Source organism: Pongo abelii, chromosome 4, assembly GCF_028885655.2.
Source record: "Pongo abelii isolate AG06213 chromosome 4, NHGRI_mPonAbe1-v2.0_pri, whole genome shotgun sequence".
NCBI classification, from domain to species: Eukaryota; Metazoa; Chordata; class Mammalia; order Primates; family Hominidae; genus Pongo; species Pongo abelii.
Genome location: NC_071989.2, coordinates 75,424,302 through 75,450,739, shown reverse-complemented (window position 1 = coordinate 75,450,739; position 26,438 = coordinate 75,424,302). Strand labels below are relative to the sequence as shown.

The 26,438-nt window shown below is 42.5% G+C and overlaps 1 long non-coding RNA gene across 1 annotated transcript in view; it reads right to left on the bottom strand.

Annotated features, from left to right (window-relative positions):
* Positions 1-26,438, bottom strand: part of LOC134761398 (uncharacterized) — a 43,973-nt gene that overhangs the window by 16,243 nt on the left and 1,292 nt on the right. The window contains exon 2 of the long non-coding RNA XR_010139965.1: positions 6,649-6,808. This is a non-coding gene — a long non-coding RNA (uncharacterized LOC134761398). The remainder of the gene's footprint in view (positions 1-6,648; positions 6,809-26,438) is intronic.

Genomic DNA, 26,438 nt, shown 5'->3' with positions numbered 1-26,438 from the left:
ATCAGGAAACAACAGGTGCTGGAGAGGATGTGGAGAAATAGGAACACTTTTACACTGTTGGTGGGACTGTAAACTAGTTCAACCCTTGTGGAAGTCAGTGTGGCGATTCCTCAGGGATCTAGAACTAGAAATTCCATTCGACCCAGCCATCCCATTACTGGGTATATACCCAAAGGACTATAAATCATGCTGCTATAAAGACACATGCACACGTGTGTTTATTGCGGCATTATTCACAATAGCAAAGACTTGGAACCAACCCAAATGTCCACCAATGATAGACTGGATTAAGAAAATGTGGCACATATACACCATAGAATACTATGCAGCCATAAAAAATGATGAGTTCATGTCCTTTGTAGGGACATGGATGAAATTGGAAATCATCATTCTCAGTAAACTATCATAAGAACAAAAAACCAAACACCGTATATTCTCACTCATAGGTGGGAACTGAACAATGAGAACACATGGACACAGGAAGGGGAACATCACACTTCGGGGACTGCTGTGGGGTGGGGGTAGCGGGGAGGGATAGCATTGGGAGATATACCTAATGCTAGATGACGAGTTAGTGGGTGCAGCGCACCAGCATGGCACATGTATACATATGTAACTTACCTGCACATTGCACACATGTACCATAAAACCTAAAGTATAATAATAATAATAAGAATAATAATAATAATAAAGAAATAGAGACAATCAACAACAACAAAAAAAAAGAGGAATGCTAATCTACAGTGAGGGGATTATAGAGAGATGGCAGTCATAACAGTATGCTTTTATAAGAACATGCAAAGCAACAAGAATAGCAATACCAAAATCCTGAGATTGGTAACCAAAACTGGAAAGGGGTTCTGCAAAGCTACAATTTGCAAGTATGTCCAAGGAGACCACAGTGAGATTTAAAATTTGGATGTGCTTAAACAGTTTGGGTTCTGTAAACTCTCAAAAATAATAAACTAAAATTCTCTTCCAAGAGAAAGCCCCACTCTGAAGAGAAACTGCTAAGAGCAGAGTCCAAATCAAACAGAATAACAACAATGGGGAAACGCAAAGACAAAGCCCAGTTAAAAGCAGGTGAGGGGGGTCTCAGATCTCAGAAGGTTTTGATCACTTCACAAATACAACACAAGAGAAAGCTCCAAAGCCATGATTCTAAAAATACTATTCCGGCCCAGTCTTCCCTCAATTCTTGTGCAAAAGTACAACGAAACTCATTTTACTTAAAGAAATGACCAAAAAAAGCTGGGGAGGGGGGATTATAGTTGATTTCATTCAAAGTTATTCTAAGGAAAATATGAATAAAGATCAGAACAACATCCCTTTGGGCAATTAGAGTGAACTGTAACCTACTATTTTAAAAACAAAAAGGAGGAAAATAATAGAATCTATGAAACAAGTAAGAATTAGAAAAACTCATAAATTAGGTGATGAGAAAAAAAGATATAAAAAGGAAGTGATTAGTACTTAGAAACAAAAGAAAATTTTATTTCAGAAATAAAGACCAAGCCATAAGTAACACAAAAGCATGCCTTAAGAGAAAGATAAGAAGGAAGGCAGGACATTTTTTAAATAAAAAAGAAATGAAGAGGTAAAAGAAATTTGAGAAAATTGACAATTAGAGAAGACAGACAAGATCCAAGACTGTATAAGTCCTTGAAAAACAAAATCAAAGCAATGAAACAGATCAAATACTAAAAACTATAATTCAGTAAAGCTTTGCGAAGATAAAAAAAAAAATTAAAACTTTCCTGAAACTACAAAAGTACATAATGAGATATCACTATATACCTAGGAATACTGGTCTAGAATTATGTATTCTAGTAAAATTAGTCTTTAAAAAAGAAAAGACAAGTATCTTTGGGCTTCCAGGCCAAAGAACCAAGTAACTTCTGAGGGAAAGAAAAATCAAAATATCATCAGACTTTTTGACAATAATGCTTTATGCAAAAAAGTAATTACATAACATATTTAAGCAACACAAGGAAAGAAAATGTAATGATTTCATATCTTGTCATGGATTTGATATCCGAACAAACTGATGCACAAATACAAAGGCCATAAAAAAACTACAAACATTCAAGAACTCAAGGAATGTGTTTCCATTAAAACATTCCTAAGGCATCTACTAAATCTATGGAGAGACATCAACATAAGGATTGGTGGCTGTAAAGGAGACAGTGTAGTACATAATGGCTATACACTCTGACAACGTAAGTAATGTACATCTCTCAACTATGGAGGGAGAATGAGGATCATGTATGAAAAGGAGGATAAATTCACTAATTACATTTAGGTATTAACTAGGAGTAAAAAGATATGACTTCAGATCAGAAGCTAGAAGTGTATGGGATGAAGTTGTCACTATCTAATTTCAACATCACTCTTACTAGACAACCAACAGACAATAGCCAAAAAAAGGTGTAACTAAGGGTTTTATGTAAAGATACTAACATAAAGGTAACCATTAACACACAATTTCAAGCTTTCCTAAATACCAAATATGTACCAGTCAGGGGAGCAGAGCAGTGAGAGAGAGAGACCAAACTGAAAACAATGTAGTAAAAAAAACTAGATGAATATTAAAAGATTTATATTTTTATAAAGAAAAGAGAATGACAGTTTATAAGTATTTGCTTATATTATCTAAATGGTGCAGCAGCCATAAATAAAAAGAATAAAATGTTACGGGAAAGAGGAGAAAGGGATACGAGAGAGGAAAGAGACAGAATTTGGACTTCATTGAATGGGCCTTATTTTGTGGATGTCACTTTCAGACCAAATATATATTTCATATAATCATACAACAAAATGAAAACTTACAAAACATAAAATCAAAAGTAAAGTGAAACGAATGAGCCTAAATGTGTATCCAGTTGATGGCATAATAGCAATGAAAGTACCTTTACAATTGACTTTTGAGTAGCAAAACAAGTAGATTTAATGTTAAAATATTATATTTTACAAAGGTATGCCTAATCTTTGTTTCATTGTATGGAGAGCAGATTTCAGAGTTCATTTCCTGGGTATATACTTTTACAACCTGCTTTCCCCATTTTTATCATACGCACTTTCAAACATCAACACAATCTCTTCACAAATACCACATTGAATGGCTACATAATAGCCCATCGTTAAGACTTTGCTAACTTTCTTTGATTATAATATCTTCTTTTTTTTTTTTTAAGTAATACTGATGATGGCTGAAGAATTGGGTCTGTAGGTCAGGTAGCCTGCCCTGGTGGTAGAAAACACTCACTGGGCAATGCCACTTTACAGAAAAATGATATCTACGATCAGTAAAAGAAAAAGAAAGTGAGTGAAATGGTAGGTGAGGATTCACAACTGACTTTAAAACCCAGTTATTTGACCATGCATCTCTAGTGGGACATATCCTAATGACAAAAGAACTGAAAAATAAGATTATACTTTTTTTCTATAATCAAATTATTGATGGTTGTAGTGTTGGTATAGTTTTTCTGAGACTATTATGTACATATTGTGGGGAAAAAAACAGATGAGTATTTTGTTGTCATTGAGAAGCAAGATTTTTAGCTTGAAAGAAAGGAGATATTGATGTACAATTGGTGTGGTTTTAAAAAGCCCCTTATTCTAAATTTTTAAATTTTAACTATTACTATGAACTTATATATATATATATGTATGTATGTATGTGTATGTATGTGTTTTCGCTGTTGTGTATTGTATTGTCTATTGAGTATTTGTGATCCCCACTTCATAGGCACAAAGAGGGTGAGCAGCTTGCCTTTTGTCCCAGAGCCAGTCTGCAGGATCATCAAGGTTAAACCTCAGTCTGTGGATTCTTGGTCTAGTGCCTTTCCCTATGCCCATATGTACCATACTCTCATCATTCCTGTACAGAACTCCATGTACTCACGAGACAGGATCCCCGCTTTTAGAGAGTTCATAATCTTGTTGAGGAGGACATACCTATATTGTGAAATCTTCAGCGAATCATAGGAAACCCTAAGCAATAAAATATATGTCCAATACAATAAAATAAAAATCAGAATATATGATACAAAAAAACATGCTTGAGGCCAGCCGTGGTGGCTCATGCCTGCAATCCCAGCACTTTGGGAGGCCAAGGCAGGAGGATCACCTGAGCCCAGGAGTTCAAGACCAGCCTGAGCAACAAAGTGAGACTCTGTCCCTACAAAAAAATTTTTTTTAAATAGCCAGGCATGGTGGTGCATGCCTGTGGTCCCAGCTACATGGGAGGATGATGTGGGAGGATCTCTTGCGCTCTGGAGGGCGAAGTTACAGTGAGCTGTATTTGCATCACTGCACTCCAGCCTGGGCAAGAGAGTGAGGCCCTGTCTCAAACAAACATGTTTGCATATCTATATGTACTGCGAATAAAACATTGATTCCAATCCCAGCTCTGCCACTTAGGGGGTTCAGATATACCTAACCCTTCTGAGCATCAGTTACTTATCTTCAAACTAAGGAATATAATGCCTGACCTAATCACTTAATTGAGTTGTCTGAAGAATAAAATAGCAAAACATATGTGAAAATGCTTCATTATCTGCCAGAGGCCAGGAAGGCAAGGAATTATGATTAATGCCAAAATGAAACAGTGGTTCTTATTTCAGTTCAAACAGATTGACAAAAGCCCCAGAATCTCTTAGTATCAAAGTATTATTTTAGTTAAATGTCCTTTGTTACGTAAAAAGATTAACTATAACTATTTGTAGTTAGGAAAAGTATGATTAGGAAGATGTCAGTGAAGAATTACTCCTTTGCAAAAGCACATTGGAAGCAAAGTCTTTTCTTCTAGAGATAAGTATGGAGTTGCTGCCAATAGCTCATGAAGCTTCTTCCTTTTGGCACCATCCTCTCTTCCTTCTGACAGGAAAAACTTCTGTCATGTCCCAAACGGGTGTGGAAGAATACCACAAGGAGGATTCAGCTCTCATCATGGTGAGGATTCTTAGCTGATCACCAAAGCAGAATAGCAAAAGAAGACAGAAACCAAACCGTGGGCTGCCTCTCCGGGACAGCACAACAAACGGCCGAATATGTCAGCAGAATTACTTCTTTCAATCCCATGAAACCTGGCGGGGGCGGGGGGGTTGCAGTGTATTGATTTTTCTTCTTCTCTGAATTGAGAGAGCTGATGAGGGATTTGGTATCATCCCTCATCATCTGGCTATAGCCAGAGTGTGTATTTATTAAGCCTCTCAAGCTGCTGGTCCTACGATTAGGTTCCAATGCCCTCTGTCAGTTCTCAAAAGATCAGTGCAAGGAGACCTGGCATACCTTTGGGTGAATAAAACTGCCAGTGTTGGCACAACAGAGGGAGGTGACATTCAGCGGACACCACAGTGTCAAGAGCAGCTCGGCTGCTTCAAGACTCTGTCCTGTCTGTGTCTGCAGATCTTCTTCCATATGGAAGGAAATTGGCTCCATGCATCTGGTCTTTCCTGTTTTGAAAAGGTTTCCTGAGAGTTCTTTAGCAATCACAAATCTTTCTGGCCCTTTCTAATTCATCACTGTAAAGACCACTTCTCCAGAAAGAGGGTTGAGTTTTGCCAGAAGCACTGGAAGACGTGTGTAAATTAAAGGTCACACTAACCCTAAAACTGAACATTTTTCTCATTTGAAATGAACACTTCATTTTTATTGTTAGTGCCTCTCTGTGGTGTTCTCTTTAAAACAAGTATTCCTTCTTTTTAAGATTTAATTACCTCTGAAAAATCCTGGAATTAGATATATAGTAGATAGATAATTAGAATGAAATGCAAGTATATAAGCACGGTAAGTTTGAATCACACCTTAATCTGAGTATGCTTTATGTACGTGGGGCTTCCCTGTGTCATGGGCCTACGACATGAAATATTGTCTATTTACTTGCCTAGCTGTGTGAACATGGACAACTCAAGTTCTCTGAGCCTAGCTTATCTCATCTGTAAAGTAGGTAGAATAATAGTATTTATCTCACGCTACTGAGGAATGGCGCATACTAAACATTCTATCAGTATTTGCCATTATTAATATTATTATTATTATTATCATCATCATCATCATTATTACTACCAGACTGTGAGCACCTTGAACAGGAAGATTGGGTCTAATTCTCCATGCCATGGTGCCTGGCACATACTAGATGCTCAATAAATATCAGGGTAGTTGGAGAATGGATCAACTATTTGAATAAGCAAGCAGCTATGTGATCGAGAATGCAACCTATAGTCTGACTGAACATAGGTTAAAAATGTGTTAGATCTTTCTGGGTTGTGATATTCATTGGTGCTTCTATGTCCAATGCAAAAGGAGTATGTGTGACTAGGAATAGAAGTAATGATGGGACCCAGGTTTCATTTGTCAATGTGGTTATTATGAGAATATATATATTTGTGTATTTGATGCTAACAGATGGCTGCCCAGCTACAGAGAAACCTGGCACCTGTTAGAGAAGGCTGGAGACACATGAGAGATGTAGGGAACCCCAAAGAGGGTTTCTGGAAGGAATAGTTATTGAGAACTGCAGGTGCTGTGACTAAAGCCAGTGTTACTGATTATGCTGCCACCAGAGGAGTTTCTTGGGAAGATGTCAAAAACCACTGGGATCGGAGAAGAAAAAGCTGGGACATGCAGTCATTGGGAGAGCCTTACCAAGAGCCACTGGCCAGTATCACTGTGGGTTCCACATCGAAAGTCACACTCTTGGGGACCAGTAGGGAGACTACTGTGCTTTGGGCTCCAGGCAGCTCTGCCCTGCAACCTTGGCTGTTTAGTAGAGGGTAGAGATTGTGAGTGTTTCCGTGTCTTCCTCCTAAGGAGAGAGAAATTGAGTTGGAGAGTCTGGGCCGCCAAGTCACAGAGAGCTCAGATTCTTGGTGAAGGATGTGGGCCCCTGGCCCCTCTTTTGTACTCCATTGCAGATGAGGGACATTTTCTGATTACCAGTAGTTATTTCATCCCGTTCTTATTTGCTTTTTTTTCTTTTTCCCTCCTCCTTAGGCATTAAAATGATGGTGGTACGTTAAAGCACAAATCATGGAAGTTTGTCTTAAGATATTCATTCCTTTTTTGCTAGACACTCACTCAGTGAGCACGGGCAAGTTATTGAACTTGGCCTTCTAACGTGGCTTTTCCACCTGTGAACTCAGACTCCCTCTCCATTAAATATGGATAGTGTTCATCTCTACCTGCTGACTCTCCCCTTTGTGCTAGTATTTCATATTCATGGAGGCTCAGCAAGGAACAAAATAGAGAATTCAGTGCAGAGCTTCTGTCCCTTGGGTTTTCATTCAAAATTCAACAGGTAGACAGAACTCCTGCCTAAGAAAAGGATGAGGTGACCCAAGGGAGGCAGGAAATGCTGTACGGTAATGATGCCTGCATGTGGGCTGCCAGGGTTCTGGGAGCCAAAGATGATCTTTTCAAAGAAAGTGAGTCTGGAGATGTGAACAGTGCACGCCGAGGTCACGCTGAGCAAGTTTTGCAGCCCCTGAAGTCAGCAGAGTCTGAGCGAGGCAAATAAAATCCCGTTCACCTGGAACCAGATTGGTATTTTTGTGCTCAACTTTATGAGGTGGGGACAAATGGAGATTTTACAACTGCATATGAGTAATTCATCCAAAAAGCAACTAGATCAATATTATAGTATCAAATGCCGCATGTGTGAAGATGATGCTAAGTATCGTCAGAAAGTGCAGTGGTTACTAGGCAAGCTCCCTGTCCTCACAGGTGGTCAGAATGTTGGTGAAAGAGGCCAAGCACGGTGGCTCACGCCTGTAATCCCAGCACTTTGGGAGGCCGAGATGGGTGGATCACCTGAGGTCAGGAGTTCAAGACCAGCCTGGCCAACGTGGTGAAACCCCGACTCTACTAAAAATACAAAAATTAGCCGGGAGTGGTGGTGGGAGACTGTAATCCCAGCTACGTGGGAGGCTGAGGCAGGAGAATCGCTGGAACCCAGGAGGCCAAGGTTGCAGTGGGCAGAGATCACGCCACTGCACTCCAGCCTGGAGACAGAATGAGACTCTGCCTCAAAAAAAAAAAAAAAAAAGTTGGTGAAACAGAATGACTCAAACCAAAAGACAGCATGGAGCAATAGTATAAGATAAGGGCTAAGGACTGGTGTCAGCTAAAAGGGTTGAAGGATTTCAGAAGGATTGAGGTCAAAAGAAGGCCTGGTGGGGAGGTCGTGCACTGCATAACGTTTCAGTCAATGCAGACTGCATAGACGATGGTGGTACCAGAAGATTATAATGGAACTGAAAAACTCCTATTGCCTAGTGACATTGTAGCCAGCCAATGTCACAGTGCAACTCATTACTCATGTGTTTGTGGCGATGCTGATGTAAACCGACCTACTGCACTGCTGGTTGCACAAAAAGATACCACGTACAATTCTGTATAGTACATAATACTTGACAATGATTATAAACGACAATGTTACTGGTTTATGTATTTACTATACTATACTTTTTACCATTATTTTAGAGTATACTCATTCTACTTTATTTGTTTAAAGCTAACTGTACAACAGCCTCAGGCAGGTCCCACAGGAAGTATTCCAGAAGAAGGCATTGTTATCATAGGAGATAACAGGTTCATGCATGTTTTTGCCCCTGAAGACCCAGTGAGATAAGGTGTGGAGGTGGAAGATAGTGACCCTGATGCTTCTGACCCTGTAGAGGCCTAGGCAAATATGTGCGTTTGTGTTTTTGTTTTTAACAAAAAAGATTAGAAAGCTAAAAAATTTGACTTTAAAAATAGAAGAAAAAGTTTATAGAATAAGGATATAAAGAATGAAAATATTTTGGTGCAGCTGTGCAATGTTTGTGTTTTCAGATAAGTGTTATTACAAAAAAGCCAAGCTGAAAAGGAATGAGGAAAAAAGTGTATAAAGTAAAAAATGTGATGGTAAGCTATGGTTAATTTACTATTGAAGAAAGAAAAATTGTTTTAGAAATTTATTGTAGCCTAAGTGTACATAAAGTCTACAATAGTGTACAGTAATGTCCTAGGCCTTCCCATTCACTCACCACTCACTCACTGACTCACCCAGAGCAACTTTCAGTCCTGCAAGCTCCATTCCTGATAAGTGCCCTATACAGGCATGTCATTTTTTATATTTTATACAGTATTTTTACTGTGGCTTTTCTGTGTTTAGGTACACAAATGCTTACCATTGTGTTACAGTTGCCTGCAGTGTTCAGTACAGTAACATGCTGTACCGGTTTGTAGTCTAGAAGCAATAGGCTATATCATATAGCCTAGGTGTGTAGCAGGCTATACCACCTAGATTTGTGTAAGTATACTCTGTGATGTTCACACAACAACAAAATTGCCTAGCAACACGTTTCTCAGAACATAATCCCCATCATTAAATGATGCATGACTGTACATGGTAGGTTTTCTTTTTCTTTTTCTTTCTGGCAATAAGGAAGGAAAGGATGTACGTGGTAAGTTTTCTAGCATGCTAGAGTTTTGGTTGGACTTTGAAGACTGGGTAGACTTTGAGCCAGTGGGGAGGAAGAGGGAAAGCAGTGGTGTGCTGGAGTTGGCTCACACTGTCTCCTGAGAGCTGATTGATACATTCTCAGAAATATTGTGAGGCAATTGTTAAATGTGGCGGTTACTGAAAATTAAATTATAGAAATTTACAATGAATAAATTCTATCTTAAAAGGCAGCAAATATGCAACCATAAAAAAAAGAATGAGTTCATGTCCTTTGCAGGGATGTGGATGAAGCTGGAAACCATCATTCTCAGCAAACTAACACAAGAACAGAAAACCAAACACCACATGTTCTCACTCATAAGTGGGAGTTGAACAATAAAAACACATGGACACAGGGAGGGGAACACCACACATCCGGGCCTGTCAGGGCTGGGGGACAAGGGGAGGGAGGGCATTAGGACAAATACATAACACATGCGGGGCTTAAAACCTAGATGACAGGTTGATGGGTGCAGCAAACCACCATGGCACACATATACCTGTGTAACAAACCTGCACGTTCAGCATATGTATCCCAGAACTTAAAGTAAAAATTTTTTAAAAGGCAGTAAATACTCAGAACTCATCACTTCCTAACTATTTCACTATATTTTACTGTTATCTATGTTCTCGAGATTATTTACATCGGTTGCATCTCCACAGTGGAAATACTATATATAAGAGTGCGTCTCCGTGCATCTCTTCCTAACTTTATAGCAGGAGTATTGACACAACAGAAATCTGCAAACCCCACAAAGCATGGCTTGATTTGTTGTTTTGTTGATTGTTTAGAGGTAAGAAAGTGATAGAAAAATATTAACCATGCAGAAGAAACCTAAAAATATTTCATATCTGTAGTTGTTATATTGCGAATGATCCCAAAAAAGGAAGAAATCTTCTTCTAGCGCTTAAAAAATTATTATCTGATTCAGCAAAGAAGTCCCTCACATCGTTGATAAACAGTCAAGTTCTGATGTGCTCATTAATGTAAATTAAAATGTCAACCAATATTCATGTCAAAGCTATATCGAGAAAGCCAGCTATTAAACACTAACCAGCACAGCACTGGAGAAGGGCCACATCAGAAGGAAATTACAGCGTGCAAAATGGCAGAAACTGAAGTGCTCCTGTTGGAGCACAGTGTAGTGTGGTGGGAATGACATGGGCTTTAGTCGTGGATTTAAATCCCAGCTTTGCTCATTACTAGCTGTGAAAACCGTGGCAAGCTACGTAACATTACTGAACCTAAGTTTCCTCACATGTAAGACAGACAATAAAGCCAACCATATGTGTTGTTATGAGAACTAGAAAGAACACAGTATTTGGTGCCTAGAACAGTGCATGGTGTATATCACACACCCAATATTGATACTAATTATCACAGTGAAGTAGCCTAAAACCCATAGAAAATAGGCTGGCTGAGCAGTAGGTTTATTTATAGGATGGGTGGAAGCCTTGAGTCCTGAATCTCCAGGCAAGGAATTTGGAATTTATTTTGTAAACACTGGTGAGTCACTAAAGGTTCTGAGCAGGGCACTGATGTGGGTGAAATGGTATAATAGGAAGATGTAGGTGGCTGTAGTTTGTGATGCAGTCCTTTCTTTCTATATGTGGACATCTAGTGTAGTGTTTAACGGTAAGTGTATTTATGTATATAACAGTGTCCTAGAGATATATAGGCAGGTCTCAAAATGCCTTCTGAATCAAAGAAAGATTATGTCATATTTAATATAATTTTGGTGTTAAGTGTATCTCGGCATATTCTAATTCCTTAGAAATGTATAATTTATACCTGGTAGCTAGAGTAACACCTAAGTAAGCAAGACACCAGATTCATTCTAGTTATTTTTCTGCCCATCATTCTACTTTCTTAAAATCTCTTAACCCTATCTGCCATTGACCTTCCCCATTGCTTTGCCTTAGATTCGTGATTCATAACATTGGCCCCAGATTGGAATTACCTAGGGAACGTCAATAACAATACGCCAGTGTGTGGGCCCAGCCTCCAGGGATTGTTTAATTGGCCTGAGGTGGGGCTTCACCACTGGGACGTTTTTAAAGCTCCTGGGGGTTCTTCCATGCATCCAAGTCTTAGTTCATGCTCTCATTGCTGTGTGCCTGAATCATTGCCTGAGTCATCTGCCCACACCCCTGCCTCCAAGTTTGATTTCTTCAAATCCCTTTTTTATCCTGCTTTCAGAACGATCTTTGAAAAACACTAATCTTATCATGCCACTCTTGCCTTAAAGCCTGTCAGTAAGTAGCTCTCCAGTATCTAATAAAACCCAAGTTCATTAACACCAGCCTTCTCCTTTAACAACATATACACACAAAATAACCCTCTAAAAAGTCCCAGAAATAAAGAGAACCATGGCAAATCCATGGCATAAAATTTAACCAAAGAGCGATCTAGCCCCGGAAAGATGTTGCAGATTTGTATGTCTAAAGACATTTTTTGAAAACCCTATTCAAATATATACCCCCACAGAACTGCCTTGCAACATCGCATGCAAGTAAGATCCTTGGAAGAGAAACGAGCCCAGGTGTAAGAAGCAGTACTCAACACCTGCGGCTCACTGCAAAACATGGGAAGACAAAGGGAACTGACAGCCCAGCAAGACCAGCAGAGGTGGCTCCATTCAGCTTCTGACTCCCAGCAGATTCCCTGATTTCCCCAAAACTGCACATGCTAAAGTCCTACCCCTAGTACCTCAATGTGTAACATTCTTTTGGAGAGAGGGTCTTTACAGAGATAATGAAGTTAAAATAAGGTCATTAGGGTAGGCCTTAACCCAATGTGACGGGTGTCCCTATGAAAAGGGGAAATTTGGACCCAGACATGCACACAGAGACAGCACTGTAGGAAGAGTGTTTTGTATAAAGAGGGTAGGAGGCAGAGATTGGGGTGATGCTTCTACAAGCCAAGAAACACCAAAGATTGCCAGCAAACCACAGGAAGCTAGGAAAGAGGCATGAAGCAGATTCTTCCTTGCAGGCTTCAGAGGAAACCAACACTGCCGACACCTTGATCTTGGACTTCCAGCCTACAGGCAAAAAATTTCTGTTGTTTAAGCTGCCTGGTTTGTGGTATTTTGTAACAGGAGCCCTAGCAAATTCATACACCCCCAAGTTCGCTTCTTGCTCTGGCCTCTGCCCAGCTCTCCGGTCACATCCCATTGCCCAGCCCCGTGTCCACCACGTCAATCTACTCCAAGCTCCCCCAGTGTGCTGTGTCCTTTCATGCTGCTCCCTCCACCCAGAATGCCCACTCCCAGCCCCCGACACTGGTGCCAATGAATCCCTGAAGGTTCCCTCTATTTCCTTAGTCACTACTCCTTACTTCCTCCCAGTCAAACTCTCATAGAATTAACCATTCCTCTTTGGATATACCACTACTATCATTTGTACCCAACATCTCATCACATCCTCTCAGCCCCATCCCTCACTGCCGCCACTGCTACAGCAACTCGTCCCAGACAACTCGATCAGCCTCACACAGGTGTAGTTGACCCGCACCTCCACTCAGCCCTCTCTGCTCATCTCTCACTTCTTGCTCCAGGCCTTCTCTGATACCAAGACTGGCACATCAACAGAAACCCCGTGGACACACATACAGGGCCACCAGAAGAACTGGAGGGAGGTAACTAATCCCTCTGGGCCCCTTGTGGATTAAGTTTCTCCCCTTGTCCCCTGTGCAGACCCTGCTGAGGCACATTTCACAAAACTCCATGGACGTTTCAGCTGCTCAAACACCAGTGGCCTGAGCACCGGCCAGATCCAAAAAGCATCCTTGTGTATTGGTTCTCCCTCCTTTCCTGAGTCTCTTTGTGGAATCATTTCCAAATAAACCATCTATGTGTATATTTTCTAGGGCTCCATTTTCAGAGAAATGCAACCTAAAACATTGTGTTTATTTTGTATTATATTGGGTTAAACCATGTGAAATTGCCAATATTTGACCATTTTTGACCTACAAAGATGACAATTTCATATAATCCTATGAATGCTTGTTTATATTTATGTCTTTTCAAACAGAAGGGAAGCCTCTTGAGGTCAGGAGTAGCACCTTACTCATTTCTGCATCCCCAGCATCAACCACTGTGGCTGGCACATAGAGGTCTCTCAATAAATTTTGAATGATATGTCGTGATCTTCTCAGTGTAGATGAGGAAAAGGCCAAGGAAAGGATTCTTCTGTAAGTAATATCTGGAAAATAAAGTTAAATCCTTACCTCACATTTTACACTAAAGCAAAGTCAAGATGAGTTAAATATTTAAATGTAAAAGAGAAGCACTTTTTGAAAGTACAGAGAAAATAGTTTATAGCCTGGTGGGAGAGGCAGTTATACAAACCAAAGTTTCACTCTGGAGCAGGAAGGGCTTCACTAACAGAAGTGTGGGGGATTAGAAGAGCATCTCAGTCAGGACTGGGGGCTCCAAAGGCTGCCAGGGGAAGGAACTTTAAGCTGAGTTCTGAAAGACAAGTAGAAAGTAGCCAAGAGAAGGGCTGGTGAAAAGCATGTTCCAGGCAGAGGGGAGAGTCTGTGCAAAGGCCTGGAGGTGGGAAAGTCAGATGGGAAAAAATGATAGGAACGGTCTTGAGGCTCTCATGTAGATGTCAACTACACCTACATGGGGAGTATCATATCCTGGCTTTGGGGGAAGGTATGTCAAATCTCACACAAATGCATTCTTTTAGGACGGGGCACAGAGGTGGACTTGGAGTCCAACATTGCCGTCTTGCAGGTGGATAGGGATCTCTGTGGGGGCCACATGGTAGCTGCATCCCTGGGGCTAATGCAGCCCTAGTCTGCATGCCAGAACCAGCCTTGACAAATGCATGTGAAAACGGCCCTGGCCCACTCAGGAAGGGCCATCCAGATGCCAGAATTGCATCCTACACCAAATCTACATTTAGAACACCATCCATTCTCTCTCAATGGCTTGTGAGAAAGCTGTTTTGCAAGTTACCCCACCGTGGCCCAGGAGCTCTTTGAATTGCCATAAGATAGCATGGAAGGTGTCAGGCTATAGCCAGGTCAGAGAAGAGGGACCCAACACAGGGCCAGGAATAAACCAGACTCCTCTGCTTTTCAGTCTAGAGTTAAGTTAATTGTATATTATGGGTGCAATGTTTTATGGTCTGTGACAATTGAAATATTTATCCATATACGAAGTCTAATGCTTACGTCCTGTTTACTCTAATGACTTTTTCTACGTAATAAAAATATGATTCTTTTCCATTCAAGTTGATAACAGAACTTTATAAATGTTCCTCTTCCAAGAATCAGGCAAATGGAATCAAAATACTTCATAATAACCATGCAGTATTTTTCACAGCATGGTTACTTTAAAATCCACTTAAAGGAATAAGGTACGTATGTTGCCATGAAATCCTTTAAAACCAGAGAGAATGAAGTAACAAAACACCATGATAGTGTAAAGAGAAGAAACCAGTATATTCCACGCCCCCTTCAATGGCAATCCTGACTGAAGATGAGTACTGATAAGAGACTTTATTGTAGGCTCATCATTTATCATAAATAATCTTGAGGAAACTCCCGTGGCTTTAGAAACTTTGTCACTGGCGGGTAGGCATAAAAATGCCAAAATTTTCAAAATAATCTATTTTAAAACACCTGTCTTTGGTCACCTCTCTACTCTTTTCAGACATCTGATGGGATAAATTGTTGGAAGATGATCAAATAATACCATCAGTAACGTGCTCAAAGAATTTTTATAGCCATCTATTTTCTGAGTTACCACTGTATTTTATGGCTCATGTCAAAAAAATGCCTTAGGGCTTTTTCTCCTCAAGTCTATAGCAGTTTATTTCCCCAAAATTGTGCCCATGTTTTACAGCAAGATCCACAGCAATAAAGCAAGAAATCAGAAAAATCAGCATTTGATATCAGCAGTTCAGCATTCTTTGCTAGCTGGGACAATCCGGAGGCGATCACAGAAAGGGTCTCCGTGACCTTGCAGTAGCTGCAAATCACTGTGAGCTGAATGAGAATAGTCTCCTCTTCAATAATACATTACAGACTTAGTACATTTAGGTGCCCTCAAGGTTTCTCAGTGGGAACCCAAATTATTTCAGCACAAACCTCATTTTTCTTACCATACAACTTCCATCGATACATTCATGATCTCTTTAAAGCACACAATAGAGGGCGTACCCATGCATCATGCCCACATTTATCCACAAGTGCTCAGATAGATACATAAGCCAATAAATTCTAAATGACCAAATAAAAGAGCTAACTAAAATTCTCATCCAGGGGTGAATGCATGGCTGCTCACATTCAAGATCTGTCCTAATAGAAACTAAGTGGAAAACCACACAAAAGAAGCTAGCGGAGGTCAGCCGTAAAGGTCAGAGAGATGAAGGGGCTGCTATAGCAGACGGCACCAAAGGAGACTGACCGAGGCCTTTGACATTAGCAGAGAATGAGTCCCCAGACCATCAGGGGTCCCCATGTTCAAGCAAGTTTCTATAGGAGAATTTCCCCAATAAAAAGCAATAAAATACAAATAGAAATGCAGTGTGCACCCTTCAGACCCAGATGAAGAACAACAAAGGCATGCTGAAATGTCAGTGCTCATTGCTGGGAGTCCTGCTGGGGACCTAGCCAGACCTCAGCACTCCCATCCTGTCCAGCACACACACACCTCATCCCCAACTTCCTCCTGAGCCCAGTGATTCACACACAGCAGGAACAATTCAAACTTGTCCCTCAGCAAGATTACAAATTACCAGACCCCATGGTTCTAAAACTAATGGCTGATAGGTATAGAGTACCCACTGGATACCAGGTGCTGTACGAAGTGCTGTCTATACATTTATCTCATTTCATTCAGCTCAACTGAGTGAGAAGAACACTATTGTTACCCCACAGACACATCTCTAGATGAGATGCTTAAGTTTAGTGAATTAGACACTTTGGCAAGTATCTGACCAATTCACAATCATCTTCAATCTCCTGAACTCCCCGATCTTTGCCCCACAATCCAGAAATGGAACTTCCCAAGAAACATGTTTTTACCACCTGGTGCTGTCGAATGGGCCATTCAAAAGCCCAAATTTGAACAGACAGCAAGAGAGACTGAAAGTTGCTTGCCAAGTCTTAGCAGCAAAGACTGGAAAGAGGTACAGTGAGCTCCTGCTGCCAACATCAGACAGCCCTTGCAGCCCATGAGAGATCTTCCAGCAAGCTCTTTTTCCAAAGCTAGATTTCTGTTCCTTGCTATGACCTCCGTGACTCTGATGGCAGAACGCAAGGGGGAGCATCACCCACTCCAGGAATGAGAAAGAGCCCTATGCCGCAAGGTAGACCTTACCCACTCCAGCCTTGGCAATTCCATTTGCAGGAGCCAAGGGAGGCCGCAGAACTCAGAGTGCTCTGGCAAGACCTCTTTGCCCTTCTTTCTCCTGTCACTCACACCCTGACTACACCCTCTGCCTTGTCATCATCAGATCCTTTATCTCTGCTACATCAGCCACCATAAGAAGCCCAGGACTCCAAAGCATCTGTATGCCTTTTCTGACCCCTATTTCCCACAACTACCCACCCATAGTTTCTGACATTCTTCCACCGCGCCTGCTGGATCACACAACGAATCCTCAAGAAAATCACCCGTTGGCCGGGCACGATGGCTCATGCCTGTACTCCCAGAACTTTGGGAGGTTGAGGCCGGTGGATTGCCTGAGGTCAGGAGTTTGAGACCAGCCTGGCCAACATAGTGAAACCCTGTCTCTACTAAACATACAAAAATTGGCTGGTGTGGTGGCGGGTGCCTATAGTCCCAGCTACTCAGGAGGCTGAGACAGGAGAATCACTCGAACCCGGGAGGCAGAGGTTGCAGTGAGCCCAGATTGCACCACTACACTTCAGCTTGGGCAACAAAGTGAGACTCTATCTCAAAAAAAAAAAAAAGAAAAGAAAGTCACCTCTCTTCTCAGCCTCCTCTGGGCTCATTTCCTTCACCTCTTGCTCTAACTGAAGCCTGAGGATGCTGCTTCTCCTGCAGCTGATTTAAGTGCTGGACATTTTCTCTCTCATGCCTCTTCAACCACTGGTCAGGGACGGGATAGCTGTCCTCTGCCCTTCACTGCCATTTCTAGATCCCTCTTCTTCCCCAAGCCGCTTTCCCTGGGCTCCATGTCCTATGTCATCGCACTGTTCCCATCCAGTGGCCCTCTATGGCAGTCATCTACTGAGCCCCCCCACGCAACATTACTGCCCTAATTCCTGTAGGAGTTTTGAGTTTGGCTGACTGCCACTTTCTTCAGCGGTATTCATATCAAAATTCTTGGTGATTTTAATACCCATGTGGATGATCTTTTTCAGGTCCTTAAGATCTACCTCAGCCACTCACTCCCACGGTCACACCCTTACCATTCATTACCAATGAAGCACCCCTCCATAATGTCAATTTCCAGCATCCCAACTCATAAATCCAACTGTCCACTTCATATTCCCATTTGTCTAACAGCCGTCTCAAACTGAGCACATCCAAAATCAAACTTTTTATCTTTCCCCAAAACCTGCCCCAACTGCTGTCTCATTCTTCCACAGGTATGAACCAAAAACCTTTATACTTCTTACACCCCACATCTAGCCTATCAAGCAATCCTGTTAGATCTACCTTCAAAATATAGCCAGAATCCAACCACATCTTTCCAATTCACCACAACCACCCTGGTCTGAACCCCCATAATCTCTAAACTGAATTTTTCAGTCACCTTCTACCTGGTCATGCCTTCTACTCTTGCCCACTCTCTCCACGCCCAGTGTCTCCTCAACACAGTGCCAGAAGTGGACCATTTAAAACATTTAAAATTAGGCCAGGCAGGGTGGCTCATGCCTGTAATCCCAGCACTTTGGGAGGCCAAGGTGGGTGGATCACTTGAGGTCACAAGTTCAAGGCCAGCCTGGCCAACATGGTGAACCCCATCTCTATTAAAAATACAAAAATTAGCCAGGCTTGGTGGCAGGCACCTGTAGTCCCAGCTGCTCAGGAGGCTGAGGCAGAAGAATCGCTTGAACCTGGGAGGCAGAGGTTGCAGTGAGCTCAGATCGAGCCGCTGCACTCCAGCCTGGGCAACAGAGTGAGACTCTCTCTCAAAAAGCAAACAAACAAACAACAACAATAAAAAAAAAAAAACATTTAAAATTAAATCAGGTTAAGTCCCTCTTTCCTCAAAAGGCTCTCCACTGGCTTTCCATCACATTAAAAGTAAAAGCCAACATCTTTACAATAACTTAGCAGACGCTGGTTTGATGGACCCAGCACTGATCACTCAGTCCTCCTCTCCTGCTGGACCCCCTTCATTTAACCTGTTCCAGGCCCTCTGGCCTGCTCACTGTTCCTTCTGTGTGCTGGACACACTTCTGCCTCAGGGTCTTGTTCTTTTTGACACCTCTACCTGGAATGTTCTTTCTTCCATATTTCCACTACTTTCCTCTTTTCTCTCCTTCCAGTTTTCAATCAAAAATCCCACTCTCACTGGGGCTTCCCTGACCACCCTACTTAAAACTGCAGCCCCACAACCACCCTCTCCCTGCCCTGAAATTTCCTGTCCCCCTTTCTTGCTTTCTTTTTCATCATGACACTTATTGTCATCTTTCTACTACAAACTTTTACTTCTTTTTTGAGTGTCTGCCTCCACCTGGTGGAAGGACAACTCCATGAGGTTGTGGATTTTACCTGTTTTGTTCACTGCTATGTCTTCAACACGTAGAACAGTGTCTGTCACACAGTAGGTATTCAACAAGTATTTTTAAATTAAGGTGTGAATAAATGAGAACAAATCAATTTAGGCAGATTAAGCAATTTCTCAAAGCTTATGGAGTTAGTAAGTGGCAGTGCTCAGAGCAGATTTATCCAAGGATGAGCTGCCCTCTACACGACTGGATTTCCCTGCCTCACATCATCACATGCTTGGGAAAGTTTACAAAACTAGAAGCAATCAGAAACGTTAAATCATTGAATGGTGAGTTTGTTGTTCCCTTATTGGATAGAAAAGGGATAAAAAGGAATCCGCTTGGCATTGTTTAAACCAAGACCAACTTTGGAAAAAGCTCGATAGTAAATATTGCATTCTTTGCAGGCCATTTGTTCAACAACCACTCAATGTTGTGGCTGTAGCACAAAAGCAGTGACACACAATACTTAAACGAATAGCCATGGCTGCGTTCCAATAAAACTATATTTACAAAAAAACAGGTGACTGGCTGGATTTGACCCCACGGGTCGTAATTTGCTGACACTTGGTTTAAATCTGTAAAAATGTGATGAGGCTGCTTGTGTAGCTGTGTTCCAAATCTTAGGCAATTATAGGAAACAGTGATAGAAGGTAAGGAGCATCAACTTTGATTTTGCCCAGTTCTGGGATCAAATTCCAGCCCTGCCATGTGCTGGCTGTGACAATGGACAACTTACCCCACCCCACCTTTTTGAAATTCAGATTGCTCATCTGTCAAAAGAATATCCTTCTCTGGCAGGGCTGGTCTGAGGCATGAATGAGATGATGTGTGAAATGTAGCCACTAAGTTGCACATAGTAGTTGTTCAGTGGTGATGATCACAATTATTAGGCGGTTCCTATGGATCCCCACTAGACTTGGAGTCAGGGCTCTCTCCTTTTTCATTCTGAGGTCCCCTTAGCCCCTAGTTCTGGCCTGGAGATGTCGGTACTGGGCACTTTGTGAAGGAAAAATGAAAGGACACATCACTTTATATAATGCCTGATGAACTTCTAAAGAAGTAAAACAGTTTTTTTTTCTTTAAAACCAAGTTCTAGAAGCATTCACACACATGAGGCTGAAGGGCATTGTGGCTATGGAATTATGCTGATAACAATATTGGGAGAATATGAAGCCAATGTACTTTCATCCTTGTTTTATCCAGTCTTCAGATCTTGAGAGGTACTGCAGATCGCCTCATGCATTTCCATTCCAGCCCACCTTGCTGCACGCACTGGAGGATGGCAAGCAAGACTGTTTCCCTGACACTCTGAGAACTCAACTGAGCAGACATGCCACAGAAGATCTGCAAAGCCTCAGTGAGGCGGCTTTTCTGCTGGCAGAGCACAGTGATCTTTTCTACTGGCTTGGCTGCTGGCTGAGGCTGTGTAGTCCTGCCGCTGAGGCAGAGGTTTACCGAGGCCCCAGTAGCAGTGGCCGCACCCTTGGTGGGCTAATTCTGCAGTGCTGTTCTGCAAGGAACTGGAACCTCCTCCCCTAGGCTGTCCAACAAAATGTATTAAATCTATGTATGTTAAAACTAATCAAAGTGATTGCTGCCATATGGGACTGACCCCAGACTGACACTGCTCCTGTATTGGAAGACTTGTTGACCAATTCAGATCATCAAATTTTCTCACAGCATAGAAGGGACTCAAGATATGACCCCAGACTGATTCTATTAAATAAGGAGAAGAGAGAAAGACTTGTTCTTTCCAACCAAATGGAATGTGGGAAGAAAGACAGACATTTACACAGCCTTCAACAGAAGCAGGCAGTGAGGCATGTGCTTTCTCACCTGCCTTCTCTAGAGCAGTATCCAGAGAAGTGTACAGATTGCAGCCCAGCTACAGCAAGGAGCCTTGGACCCTGCCTGCTCATCAGGAGCTCACTGTGGGAAAGAGCCGTGCCAGGGCGCCCCTACACCAACACAAGGTGATCACAGAGCTAGCTGCCCTATGGTCTTAAGGTTTTCAGAAATGTCCACATACCTGTGCAAGAAGGTGAGATGCTATGAACAAATTGGAAAACAATATTGAAAAGCAAAAATTCATTTTTCTTTACCCACTCCTTTTTGTTTGTTTGTTTTTTGAGACAGAGTCTCACTCTGTCACCCAGGCTGGAGTGCAGTGGCGCAATCTTGGCTCACTGCAACCTCCGCCTCCTGGGTTCAAGCTATTCACCTGCCTCAGTCTCCCGAGTAGCTGGGATTACAGGCGCCCAGTACCACGCCCGGCTAATTTTTTGTATTTTTAGTAGAGACGGGGTTTCACCATGTTAGTCAGGCTGGTCTCGAACTCCCGATTTCCGGTGATGCACCCACCTTGACCTCCCAAAGTGTTCACTCAGTCTTACAACACTTCGCTTCTGACACCAAATGTGTGGGGAGTTTTCTCACAGCAACCAATTCTCCAACTCGCCACAAGCCAGCAGGTGTACACAATTCAATCACTACACTACCTGGAGTCAGCATCCACATCACAGGTTAAGGCCTCAGTCTCACAAGACTGCCCCCCATTTCAGACAACAATCATGAGTAATGTGTCCTAGGTTACCCGCACTTCTGTCCAACGTGGCTACTAATTGGGGGTTCCCACAACTCCCTTTTCAGGTTCAATAATTTGCTATAACAGCTCACAGAACTAAGGGAAACACATTTACCAGTTTGTTATATAGGATGTGGTACAGGATACAGATGAAGAAGTACGTAGGACAAGGTCTGGAAGGCTCCCCAGCACAGGAGCTTCTGTCCCTGTGGACTTGGGGTGTGCCACCTCCCCAGCATATGGATGTGTTCACCAAACTGGAAACTTTCTGAACCTCATACTTTAGAGATTTTGATAGAAGCTTCATCATGTGGGCATGATAGAGTATTAACTCAATCTCCAACTCTTCTCCCCTCCCAGAGGATGGAGAGGAGGGCTGGAAGTACAGGTTTCTAATCAGGGCTGGGTCTTCCTGGTGACCATAACCATCCAGGAACCCACTAAAGGTTATTTCATTAGAACAAAAGAAACTCCAATCACCCAGGACATTTCCTGGGATTAGGAGCTCTGTGTCAGGAACTGGGGTCAAATATTAGAACACAAATGCTCCCTGCATCCCTATCACTGAGGAGATTATAAGGGCTTTATTAGTTCTGTGTCTGGAGTATTTCACAAATGTTAAGGCAATATAATTTTTTTTTTTTTTTTTTTTTTTTTTTTTGAGACAGGGTTTTGCTCTTGTTGCCCAGGCTGGAATGCAGTGGTGCAATCTCGGCTCACTGCAACCTCCGCCTCCCCGATTCAAGTGCTTCTCCTGCCTCAGCCTCCCAAGTAGCTGGGATTACAGGTGCCCACCACCACACCTGGCTAATTTTTGTATTTTTAGTAGGGACGGCTACTGCTTGGCCAGGCTGGTCCTGAACTCCTGGCCTCCGATGATCCACCCACCTCAGCCTCCCAAAGTGCTGGGATTACAGGCATGAGCCACTGCACCAGGCCAGCAATGTAAGTTTTGTATTTAAAAATGGGCTTTCGGCTGGGTGTGGTGGCTCATACCTATAATCCCAGCATTTTGGGAGGCCAAGGCAGGAGGATTGTATGAGCTTAGGAGTTCAAGACCACCCTGAACAACACAGTGAGACCTTGTCTTTACAAAAAAATCAAAAAATTAGCCGGGCATGATGGTGCACCCTTGTAGTCCCAGCTATTCTCAGGAGGCTGAGCGATCTCAGGATCGCTTGAGCCCAGGAGGTCGGGGCTGCAGTGAGCTGTGATCGCACCACTGCACTCCAGCCTGGGTGACAGAGCGAGACATTGTCTCAATAAAAAAGGGGAGGGGGCTTTAGATAGTGTGTTTGTAAATAAACCTTTAGCTGTTCGAAGAAAAAGATCTGCTTTACACGTCAAGATGTGAACAGTGGTTACTTTCCACAGGAAATGGGTAGAGACATGGGAGGGGGAGTCTTCACTTCTTCAATTATAACGTTCAGTACTACGTGAATTTTAAAAGGAGAGCATGGACTTCCTTTGTGATTTGTTGTTGTTGTTGTTGTTTGCCTTTCTTCAGAATTGTTAGCCAAATGAAAATAGCCAGATGTGGACAGCTGATGTCAAGATTTGTTACACTATGATCTGGTCCAGGAACTTTACCTTCAAACATAAAGACATTAATATTCTAAGTTTCCCTCTGTCATTTCTGAGAAAAAGCACATTGGTTATGCCAGAATGGTTGAGTAGTCCTGTACTCAGACCAGGGGTTCTCAAACTTGAGCAAATACGAGAATCGCCTGGAGAGCTTGCTGAAACACAGACTGCAGACCCTCACCCTTGAGTTGCAGTTTCAGCACATCTGGGATCAGGCCCCAAAATCTGCATTTCTTACAAGCTCCCAGGGGGTGCGGCTGCTGCTGATGGGTGGTCCTCACTCTGAGACCTGCTCTAGACCCTCCTTTCTCAACCTGTAGTCCCAGAACCAGCAGCATCAGCATGGCCTGGGGCATGTTAGAAATGCAGCATCTTGGACTTTACCCCAGACCTCCTGAAGCGGAACCTGCACCAACAAGCTCCCCAGTGGCTCCCATGCAGGCGACAGTCAGAGAACACTGCTCTAGATGTCCAGAGCCTTTAGTCCAGCACTTTGAGATGCTTCCCCCAAGCACAACGCCTTCCACAAGCTTCCGCTCAAGTCCTGGGCCTGTGGTGCTGAGACAGGACAGTGGTGTCTTGGTGCTCAGGCCTTGGGGTTAGGAGGGAGGAGGAAGGAGATCCTGACCATGAGAGAGAGACCTTCGTGGCCACAGACTGCGGGCGACATGTAGCAGGAAACACTTTCTCTTCTTAGATGCATTCCCGCAGCCTGTGAGGGGCTCAACAGCACTGCTGAGCCACATCCTCCCCAGCACACAGAGGCAGAGAGCTGGACCCCATTCTGGATGCAGACCCCACAGCACCAGGCTGGAGAGTTCCCCCTGGCTTAGGTTCTCCCCCTCTGTCAGGCCCTCTCAGAAATGTGCATTCTGCAAAGTTATTGCTCAAGCAAAATAAAAGGCAGCCAAACTGAAGGCTTTCTGGACATTTTAGAGACAAAACAAGCATGATTTCCACCAGTTAATTTTATCTCAGTGCCCACATGATGAGATTCATTATGCAGGCCACATGGCAAACTAGTTACATTGCCTGGTGGTGGCCAAGGGGGCTATGTCTGGATCGTCAACGCCATTTGATTATGCCAACCAGCCTCCTCCAACACACACTCGGCTTCCATGGTCCAGTGAGACTCAAAGAAGAACAACTATTTCCCTCCCACTCACCGCCCAGACTTGTCTCTAAGCCCTTTTTCTGCTACAGAGATGACCTAGCACATAGGATCTCGTAAAACTCTGCAGGATACAAAATCAAAAGGTTAGTTTTTCCTCTAAAACACAAAGCAAGAGTGGAAAATGGAAGTTATAAATAAGGCTTTTCGCTAAATAGGTAGGCTGTTTTTCTCTATTAAGCAATGAAGATGTGCTTCTTCATAACTCCTCTGAAAGGATCAACGCCGTCCCGCAGAGTAATGGAGTAATGTTGACTGGTCTCCAAAACACAGTGTTCAGAATTGGATGTTTGATCAAAAATCAACTTAAAAATTGAGCAAAATGCAGTAAAAGAACTCCCAAGTGAGTAAGCAGGTGTAAATCTTCCATAAATTTCCCTGATGGCAGGGAAAAAAAAAAAAAAAAAAAAAAAACCCAACTCTTATCCACACTCCCACCTGTGGAGTATTTACCTGGTATTTACGTGCCAGGAGCCATGCTAAAAAATGTACAGGATCCCCTAAGCCATTTTCTCAACAACACTCTGTGGTGGGTACTGTTCTCTTTTTTATGCAGATGGGAAAACTGAAGCTCAGACATGTTAACTAACTTGCACAAGGCCATACAGCTAGTAACATGGGCAAGCCGGTTTAATCCTGTAGGCTTAATCATTATTCTCTACTGCCTTCCAATCTTATGGCCTAATGGGATATCTCCCTTGAGGAAGAAACAGAAAACACAGTGAGGGAAGAAAGATTCAATTGCCTCTGAAAATATTGGTGAGGGGCACGTTGCTTTTCTGCAAAGGTAACAATCGCCACATAGACCAGTGGGTGTGGTGTGTTTCAGGATATGTGAAGGAGGCCCAGATGGCTCATGTATTGTTTTGTTAAAGGGGGAAGCAGTCACTCCCATCATTGGAAGGAAAAACAAAGGTATGCTTCAGCTCCAGACCAAGCTCATCACGGCTGCCAGCTGCAGACACTTCATTTGGTCATGACCCGAGTGTTAGTGCTGACTGCTATGACGTGTGAAAGGGCCCCAGGTCATCAGCCTAGAATGCCAGCACAAGGAGACTTTCTGCTTCTCCATCCTGCTATCTATGAGACTCATTCTTCACTGTCAGAATGACAGATTGCCTTGTGTCACACTGGGGGAAAGCATGCACGCGCGCGCACACACACACACACACACGAACAGGTAATGCTTCAAAGAAGCTCAGCTTCACATGAAAAGCATGAGGTGATATAAATTAAAGAACTCGGCTTACATATGTAATTTCAAATGGGAAAAGGGAGCTGGTTTTTATTATTAAACCAAAAGATGATTTAAAATATGTTAGAGAGTTGGTAACTTCACCATAGAATCATTTTTTGTATATGCTAACCCTCAGAACTGTAAGTCAGAGATAATTCACTGGAAAAAAAAAATCAATGCCATTCATGTATAAAATGCAGAAAACACCCAAGCCCATAGAAGTTCAAGAGAAACAGGACAGTGGAAGGGCAAGCAAAAATATGGTTGCGAAGAAAAGGCAGCTCGGTGTTTAAAACTGGCCTCAAAGCAGATAGAATATAGCATCATAACCACAAATTGACTTAAATGTCATAAGACAAAAAACAGCTATAGAAACTGGAACTATGAGCTGATTTATGAATGGTCATAACAATAGAAAATAATAATTTATTGAAGATCTACTATGTGCCAGACAAGATAGACATTATTTCCATTTTACAGGTGGGGAAACAAATGTAAAGAGATTGAATAACTTACATCACGTGCCACAGATGATAAATGGCAGAGCCTGAATTCAAACCAGGAGGCAGCTGAATCCAAAACCCATAATTGTTTTAGACTATGTGGGAAATGGCTGCATTTTTTAAGACTACAATTTGGGAAATGGCACCCAATTTGAGGGATGTA